This window comes from Cynoglossus semilaevis, chromosome 11, assembly GCF_000523025.1.
Source record: "Cynoglossus semilaevis isolate Cse_v1.0 chromosome 11, Cse_v1.0, whole genome shotgun sequence".
Taxonomy (NCBI): domain Eukaryota; kingdom Metazoa; phylum Chordata; class Actinopteri; order Pleuronectiformes; family Cynoglossidae; genus Cynoglossus; species Cynoglossus semilaevis.
Genome location: NC_024317.1, coordinates 6,302,328 through 6,309,963, shown reverse-complemented (window position 1 = coordinate 6,309,963; position 7,636 = coordinate 6,302,328).

Below are 7,636 nucleotides of genomic sequence, written 5' to 3'. Positions count from 1 at the left end.
TCCGTGCAGCTGTACTCTGTCTTTCAGGCTCTAGATCTCCCACAAAATTGTTACATTGACGCTGTAACTCTCAAACATACACACACGTGCACACACACACACATACACACACACACAGCAGGAGAGAGTAATGGTTCCCTGACAGTTAGAGGCCCCGAAAAATGAAAGAATGTTCAACATGAGGCAAATGAACAGCTGTGGGACGAGGGCGAAACAGGAGGCAGTTGATCAGAAGAAAGGACGAGGTGCGACCACAGAAGAGGAGACGAAGAAGAAAAACAGGGTGTGTGTGTGTGTGTGTGTGTGTGTGTGTGTGTGTGTAGTGGCCTTTCTGAGAGTAACACTATGTGGTATGAGGAGAGGGTGGACTCTTTTCTGGAAGTAGAATCAAAATAAAATTTATCGGCATGTGTCAGATGTCCAAGCCCAGAGTGAGCGTCCAGCCTGGGACCTGGGAGGCCAGCAGATGTTTTGCACAGCTGTTGTAGAACTGATCCACTGTTGGGTGGATGTGCCTCAGATTAAGTGCTCTCTCTGTAATGAATCAGCCTTGGGAACTTAAACAACCATTGCAAAGATGACAAACTGCAGATCCTGTGTGTGTGTGTGTGTGTGTGTGTGTGTGTGTTTGTCAGTGGAGGTTGGAGGCTTGTGGAAATAACATGAACTCACCCTGGATGAAAAAGTAGCGTCTGTTTGGTTTTCTGGCTCCGTTCTACGTCGTCATATGTTAAAACTGAACAACGGAAAAAGTACTTGACATTGGCGTGTTCATTTGCTTCCATTTATCCACACGAATTTACACTTCATCACTTCTATGAGCTGTTAACCACTCTCTCGGAGAGCAGACCTGGCCAAGACACACATCTGTACATTATTTCTCTCTGAGGGTCCGGGTCACACTGGGTATTTATACACCACGGAGCATCTGCATGTGGTTTGTGGAGCCCATCCCAATTCTCTGGGAGATGGGCAGCCTTTATGGGAGAAGCAGTCTGGGTAAGTGAAGAATTAGCCTGCGGTGCTACGAGACTGCGACGGTGGAAACACGGCCTTTAAATGAAGCTGGAGTTTCACCCAGACTCAGTTCGTTCTCTCTTCTCAAACGTTTGAGTTCAGCGCCGGCTGTTTGAAGACACGGTGAAGCCACACGGCCACACACCTGGATCACATTCTCAGGCTGCGCTTCTTGTGAAATTCACCACATTTTTTTATATCTCGACTGAAAATACCACTGTCACCGTGGTTTGAGGGATGACATTTATCACAACACCTTCGTTGCGTTTGTTGTTTTGTGTGTGTGTGTGTGTGTTGTGTGTGTGAGACGGGGGGTATTTGTGCACTTTAAATGTAAAGGTTGAGCTGGGGCTACATGTCACCAGGCACCTGTGCTCTGGCGGAAACACAGCCTCCATCACCACAGTAAACACACACACACACACACACACTCAGAGACCACATGTACTGTCGCCTCTTTAAACAAACTTAAGGTCACAAAGTTATGAAGTTTATTTGTGCAAAAAATATCCAGTAAAAAGTGAATGAAGAGTGAATAGATGCAGAACCTAAGGCTTGGGCGTCGATAAAACACTCAAGACCTGGTCACAAAATAAACAATTAAAACCCCAACAATAAAGCACCTGATTGGACTAATCTGGAGTAAATAAATGAATCCAAATGTTCTAGAAAATAATCCCATCTTTCACACTGAAGTGACATAATGCTGTTCTGCCTGTGTGCTGATGTCACCCCGTGCGATGAGCCCCAAAGTAGGGCAGGGTGACCACAGAGAAGACGAGGATGTCGACAAGCCCCCTCGCACCCACTCCACCCCCAACGCCATCTGTGATGAGAAACACTGTGGGTTTTACTGAGAAAAAAAAGCTGCGACTGCAGGTGTCGAGAAACACAAATCCAAGCTGACACAGAGAGAGGCTTAGACACACGAAGAAATAAATATGTAAAAAATAAAACAAGGGCGGTCTGTGCCCTAGCCTTACAGACAGGAGATCTCTGGTTTGCCAGTTTGATTCCCGGTTCATTCTGTATTGGTTTTACATGGCGTCTGTCTGTGTCTGAGTGTGAGAAAGAATGATTGGTTGTCTGGAGATGGGCACACTGTCCAGGGTGACCCCAGCCCTCCTCCCCCGTCCTCCCCCATCTGTCCATATCCCATGACTGCTGAGATTAGCTCCGGTTGATCCCACGAGTGATTTAATAAATATATATAATAAATAAAAAAAACTGCTTTGGCTATGACTCAACTTCATGTCATTCAGGAATCAGTTTCTGCATTTGACAGAATTCCTCTTTCTATTAAACCAGGTCATTTAAAGCATAAATGATTGAACTACAGATTTAGGTTTGACTCAATGTACTAAGATTATCTTAGATTATTTTAGATTGTTTTAAATTAGATTAGATTAGATTAGATTACTAAGATTATTTTAGATTATTTTAGATTATTTTAAATTAGATTAGATTAGATTCGATTCGATTCGATTCGATTCGATTCGATTCGATTCGATTAGATTAGATTAGATTGAACTTCGACTCATCCCACACACAAATATGATGAAACTAAGGTAAGGAGGGAGAACAACAAAAAAATTCTGTTACCCTAAACCAGCAGGTGGGCGTTAACATTGATACACACATCTGGGAAATTTGAGTTTTCACAAACTTTGTTCTGGCAAAAACGCTTCATAACTTCATCACAAATCATGTCTTGCCAACAAAATATTGTGTGAATTGGAAAAACAAAGATACATCAACAGCACGATGAGAGTGATAAAAGATTTAGAAACAAAGGAGGAAAAAACAAACTGATGAACTGATGGAAGGAGGGTAAACTTTATTCTCAACATTCACGCAGCAGAATGTCACAGACTGTTGTTCTGCCCAGAGTCAGGAACATGCTGGGAGAGCTTGTTCTTGACACATCACCTTGAGAACATCCAAGCTGGAACTGCAAGATTGAAATATTGCTTCTTTTTTTAGCAGCTCTGGGACGACAACAACATCTTTTCAGTTCTTGCAGAGAACGTAGGAAAAGTGCAATTAAAACAAGAGGAAAAAGTGACGTGTCACGATCAACGGTTCGAACGTTTTTAACCAGACTGTGTTGTTTAATTACTAATGTATTTAAAAAGTGTGTGCACACATTCCTGGAAATGGGGTTAGTACTCCGTACCCTGAACATTATCAGCGCTCATCTAACGCCTGGTTCTTCCCACAGCTATAGATTCTCTGCTCTATATATCTGTGTGTTTCTTAAAGAACCTAAAGTTTCAGGAAACCACAGACACTCCACTCCACACTGTGATATTTGAGATGAAGAACACCTAAATACATACAGAGGCGTATCTCTGTCTGTGCTAGATGGAGTATTCGGAGTATAACTTCACATACACACTACGGTACACTGAGAGTCTGCAGATCTACATCGACTCTGCTCCCACTGTGAGGAGTGGGTTGAACTTTCAGATATAATCTCTACTGTTTTTAATATTTTGGTCACATACTGCACAGCAGTGTGCAAACAACAACCAGGGAAATCATCCAAACTGTTCTATAGATCACGTTTACGAAATAAACTCAAACTTTCAGAAGGGTTAAAAAAAATAGTTCTGCTCAGTAAAGTACTGCAGTGTCTGTATGAATAATCTCAGCAGATGAACGCTGCACTGACTTTGGAAACTTTAGACTCAGAGTTTGGTTGAATTTTTTGTCAGATTTCACGGAACATCAGTCACATCTGTACTCACTCTTATCTGTCATATTTAAACAGGTGTGATAATGTAACTGAAACTAGGAGTGAATAGAGTTGGAATTTATTTTCTTGCTGGGACAAAAAAAAGACGGCGGAATAATAATTACAGGAAACAACAAATATATTTTGGCTTGTTGTTGTTGTTGTTCTTCTTCTTCTTCTTCTTCTTCTTTAATTCCAGTTGCAATAGGAAGTTACAGATTGCAAAATCCCATGCATTGTTCTCAGGCCTGTGTCTTTAACCTCTTCAAAGTTATAAGTTATATAATGATATAACTTGTAGGGACATATTTAAAAAATCAGGTTAAGCTTGTATTCTGGACTAAGAATTAAGTTTGGGATTTATATATAATAGTAAAGGTTAGGGTTTGGAGCCCGGGGTCACATGATGTTTATTTGACTTTGTGTGTGTGTATGTGTGTAAAAGGGGAAAGCAGAATATAAATAGGGCAGTGGAAAATACAGAGGAAGTGTCTGGAAATGCCTGGCTGTTAAGGCGGCTCTGCTGCCATTATTGTCCTGAAAGAAGACTTCCTTAAACACACTCCTGCACACACACTGCCGTCTTCCTTTTCCCTAAAAATTCAAAAGGGCAATAACACAAATCATCAAACCACCAAGTTGTTTTTCTTTCTTTGTTGTCTTCAAGGCTTTTTTTTTGAAAATATATTCCAGCTATGACTTTGACTCAATTTACTATACTGAGATTAGATTAGATTAGATTAGATTAGATTAGATTAGATTAGATTAGATTAGATTAGATTAGATTAGATTAGATTAGATTAGATTAGATTAGATTAGATTAGATTAGATTAGATTAGATTAGATTAGATTAGATTAGATTAGATTAGATTAGATTAGATTAGATTAGATTAGATTAGATTAGATTAGATTAGATTAGATTAGATTAGATTAGATCAGATCAGATCAGATCAGATCCCATCCAATCCGATTCGATTCGATTCGATTCGATTCGATTCGATTCAATTCAATTAGTTTGGTTCAGATTATATTAGATTAGATTAGATTACATTAAGTAAGATTTTAAGTAAGATTGCACATAGTACTCTAAATACTAAACTATACACTTTATAGCATATAAACTAAACTATCCATCTGCAGGCCCTGAACTAAATGCTAAGTGCGCTCTGTTGCTGTTCACAGTGATGGAGTGTACAGTATGCTGTGGTGCTGTGCCTCAGTGCTACTCTGATGTTCAGTATTTATGTAGGATCTCTCTGTCTGCTGCCGCCCTGTGAAAAGAGGGATTATTATTCTGCCTCATTGAGAGCCCGATGGTGGAGAAACACCCACGGGCTGCAGGCGTTCCTCACATTCTCAAACAAAACCACATGGTGACTTCAGCACTAATGATATTTGGATGACTTGCATGGAGGGCAGCCATGACCCGGTCTATGTAGGCAGCAGTCAGAGGAGGAGGAGGAACGGAGAGGAGTGTAGTCACACAACCATACAGTACCTACTGTACATCCTACGTACAGGACATGCACCACTACAAGACCTACACCACATTCACTCGACTGAAAAGACAGAACTAGTGTGTCGTCACCACGGGCAGCTCGGAGACATCACCCAGTCAGAGGACAGACATTTATGCAGTCTTAAATAAACAAGGGGCATTAGTTAGGCTTCATGGGGAGGGCAGCTCTATCAGAGCACACACGCCGAGCTGCAGTAATCAGCTCCTGACAAAACGAGGGCTCCACCCAAAAGTATTTATGCACCACAAACAGAAATAAATGTCGTTCCATTCCACTTGTTCTGAGAAGCCGATATACTCTCTCTCTCCCTCTCTCTCTATCTATCTGTGAGTGTGTGTGTGTGTGTGTGTGTGTGTGCTCACATAAAAGACGTTATCTCGTAACCATGCTGCCTCTCCCAATTTCTTGTGTCATCACAAAAAAAATGTCCTCGTGTGACTCCGGTCAGCAAGTGCATGGCTGTTGTCACTCACACAGACTCTCACAAACACACTTGTTTTTTTGCTATTGCTAATGCAAACAATGAATACAATTTTCCAGTACACTGATTTTATGATATCATTATAATAGAAACAGAAAGAGTAGGAAAACAACACAGTTCTTCATGATGTTGCTTTCCTTACATGACAGACTGTATAACAAATCCATCGTATCATGATTAAAACACAGTGGAATATATATATGTACATATACACACACATATATATATATATATGAAAAACAAAAACAGAAGCTGTCCAGTTTAACTGTTCGACACCACAGTGTGCTGGTTAGAGCTGAAGCCTGACAACACGAAGGTCACAAGGTCGAGTCCCAGCTCAAAACAAATGGCCTTCATGCGTAGAGCACGTTCTCCCAGAGCGGTTTCTTTCCACAGTCCACACACACACAGGCAGGTTTGGAATTCTCTTGACTATTTGAAGACGTAAATTCACCATAGCCACGTGTCAGTGTTTGGAACCTCGGTGTGGACGGCTGACCAAAGGCAGGCCAGACCAGTGACCCACCTAACATATGCCTTTGAGCCACTTCCTATCTCACGACCCACTGGATGAACTAAAGTAAACTAAAGTAGACTAAAGTGGGCAGTGGTGGCTTAGTGGTTAAGGAAGCGGACTTGGGTCCGGAAGGTTTCAGGTTCGAGTTACCACTGAGGTGCTCTGAGCATGGCACCGTCCCCTCACACTGCTCCCCAAAGCTGCTGTTCACTTTGGTGATGGGTTAAAAAGAGATCAGAGGTCACATTTGGTTGTGTGCAGTGTCATGATGACAAGTAGTTCACTTAAAGTTGTAGTAAAATATTCAGGGCCATAATGACTATATAGAAGATCAGATAGTGCCACAGTGTTTTTGTTTTTCCTCAGAGCCACTTGGCACTGTCACCGTTGTCAGTTCAACGTTAGGACACTGATGCTCATTATCTACAGGCAGAAACGCGCAGCCACAAATACGTGCCCGTGGAAAAAGTACAGGATGCACACTTTCTTCTTGCGCTGCTGTGAGATAATGCAGCTCAGAAAGCCCCCGCTCACCTAGGAGATGTTGCTGCAACCAGAGCCTCTCTTTCCTCCATCGCAACAGCACAGAGGCAAAAGTTCAGGACACTGCACCAGCGCAACCTTATCAGCAGACAAAATAAGGGCCTCTGTTTCATACCAGAGCTGACAATTAACTGACGCACGATGACTGGATTTTTCTGATAACCTTTTATTTTTTTTACCCCCTGCACATCTCCTCACGTGCAATCTCGCCACATACGTGACCAAGCACAGAGATGTGAGCAGAGGTGAGTTTCAAATCTCTTCCGCCATATTGCAGACGTGTCAGATGTGTCACGATACAGACTGCGACGGCCTCTGCTGCCGAGGGCGTTAAACCAGCACTTGGTGTTTCCTCACACACATCACTGTGTCGTGGTGAGGGTCTGTCCACTATCATCCACGTGAACTGTTCACCACTGACCTCATTCACTGTTCAGGCAGAGGTCACTGGCCAGGTCACTGAGGTTTTACACAACACATACAATGACAGACAGTGCCCTCTAGTGGTCGGAACATTATATACACGCACAAAAAATATTGAAGATAGTTTGACAGTGTGTTCCATAGGGAGAGGTTTATTTCTGTTGGTTGGAACTTTTTGGAAATAATTCCTATTATCTTAAAGTGGAACCTTTTTAAGCAGAAAAAACAAAATGCAGTGAACATTTTTCAGTAGCTGGAAAATGTTCAGTCAGTTGACATAAAATCATCAAAGGGACATAAAAATGAATAATTAATAAAGAAATATATAAATAATTGAGTGAATTGACCATAAAGATCAAAATCTGTACACAATAAAAACCACATCCACAGCAGACTGC